Source organism: Pteropus vampyrus, unplaced genomic scaffold (assembly GCF_000151845.1).
Source record: "Pteropus vampyrus isolate Shadow unplaced genomic scaffold, Pvam_2.0 Scaffold105, whole genome shotgun sequence".
In the NCBI taxonomy this organism is placed as follows: Eukaryota; Metazoa; Chordata; class Mammalia; order Chiroptera; family Pteropodidae; genus Pteropus; species Pteropus vampyrus.
The window spans coordinates 660,370-662,563 of record NW_011888886.1 but is presented as its reverse complement, the minus strand read 5'-3'; the positions used below and the strand labels follow the sequence as shown (position 1 = coordinate 662,563).

General features: G+C 46.9%; 1 pseudogene; it reads right to left on the bottom strand.

Annotated features, from left to right (window-relative positions):
• Nucleotides 1-21: 21 nt before the first annotated feature.
• Nucleotides 22-140, bottom strand: LOC111743009 (annotated as a pseudogene).
• Between the last annotated feature and the right edge of the window lie 2,054 nt (nucleotides 141-2,194).

Genomic DNA, 2,194 nt, shown 5'->3' with positions numbered 1-2,194 from the left:
TTATTTATTTATTTATTTAAATGCCTACAGCACCTGGTCTTCCTAGGTGGTCTCCCATCCAAGGACTAACCAGGCCCGACCCTGCTTAGCTTCCGAGATCAGAAGGGATGGGGCACGTTTCGGGGGGCGTGGCTGTAGACTCAGGGAAGTTCTGATAGGTGCCCCACCCTACGCCCTGTGTCACTGGGAACTGGGGGGCGGGGCTTAAATGTAGAGCTAGGGGGAGATGCTGAGGAAGGTGAACCTCCTGGCGGATTTAAGCCCAGGGACCGCAGGCCCGCACCTCAGGAGGGGGAGGGGATTCCCTTGTCAGTGAAAGGTTCAACGCACAGGGAAATTCAGTCACGGAGGATACAACTCAATATTCTGCCCAACCGTGATATGTCACGATTTACTCGGTATTAGACACAGCTTAGCAAAGTGGGTTTTATCCCCAAACCTCACTCATTGCGTGAAGATGCTGGCCAGGCGTCAGCACAGCCTGGGCCGGCCGAGAGCAGTTGGCATCATCTCATCATCTGCCATGTCTATGGACTCCAGGGACTGGGACATTTACACCCAGAATCACGAAGAGAATTAGCACGTTGATGCCTTTGTCCCTGACCACCACGCCCTTCGCCCTGGCCCCAGCCTGGCCTCGGGGTCTCCGGGCGTTCTGCCAGCCTCCCCACCTGCCCGCCACTTTGTGCTAAGACCCCTGCTTGGCCGTGTCCTGCATCTGCTGCTTCCACGTGGCTTTGTGTTTGTGCAGAAGTTCATGGCATGACTCTGACTTCCCCGAATGCGGGGCAGAACGATGGCTTTTATCTCCTTGTCTCATTTTTGCTATATATTTATCAACATCCAGTGTGGTTTGAATTTAATTCAAGAAATATTTGTCTAGCGCTTCTAGCGTACCATGATGGAGATCAAGAGATGCTTCATTCACGGTTGATACCTACACAAGGAGTGATTCTCTTCCCCAGTATGCCAGGCTGGCTTTGGGAAGAGGAGACACATTTTCCTGAAAGTCTATCCATTCCCACTCACGTTTATTGGTTATAGATTTTTAAGTATCCTACGGCCAGGCACTGTGCCGAAGCCCCTCCTGGCGCTCTCTCATGGAGCCTCTGCACGGCACCCTTATGAAAAGGCCATTGCCATTCCAGCCTCATGGATGGAGAACCTGAATTCCAGGCTCAGGGCGGTTGCCCGACATACCCAAAGCACCCTGCACAGAGAAGCAAGTTTCTCAAGGGTATGGATCGATAAGTGGCAGAGACAGGAGCAGAACACAAGCCTCTGGGACTCCTTGGCCCCAGCCATTAACACAGAAGGAGGACTAAACACTTACAGAATGACTGAATGGCCATTCTATGCCGTGGCTTAGATGGCTTTGCGGGACATTTGTAGAAATGGGATAAGAGACCTTAAAAATAGACAAGGCAGAATAATATGTGAGTACTATAGTAAATCAGGGATAACCGATTTGATGGCGTGAGAAACCTTTGTGATCTTGTTCAATCCCAGTATCTTCATGAAATCAATGAAGAGACTTCATGAAAGATTATTGACATTTCAGAACTTGTCCAAAGCCACAGAACCACTGTCAAAAGGCTGAGCCACCCCATGATTCTAAGTGCCGATCCACTATTCATTTCGATACTTCCTCCTGCCTCGATGGCTCCTAACAGTCAAATGTTACTAGAGTTTTAGCACTTTATGGAAAAGCATTTTTTTGGATAAACGCTGTCTGGTTGTGCTCATCAATCTAGGGAACAAAGATGGGGGTAGAGCAAGTCGCTCCTCAGCCTAAATGATGCAGCGATATTGGGGTGAGTCTGCAGGGTTCAGTGGCTTACCAAAAGGGAGTAACGTCAGTCTGAATTGGTATTTACAAACGAAGCGATGTTATTAGTGGGGTAATTTGGTTAAATGAATATTGTGCCAAATGATCTCAAATTTATAAGATAACACTTATAGCAATTTTATGGAAAATTGCTTCCAAAATTATACCCTTATAAAGTGCACACATTAATAACACACCACAAGGACACATAAATTATATAAGAGTCATATCTTTTCGCATTTGCGTACATTGAATAATGCGATGTTTTTGCAAGAGCGAAAGGTATACTATGTTATTAAAACATATCGGCATTTCAAAATGCTGCACTGAAGTCATGATAGACAACCAGAAAATACAGAAAGGATA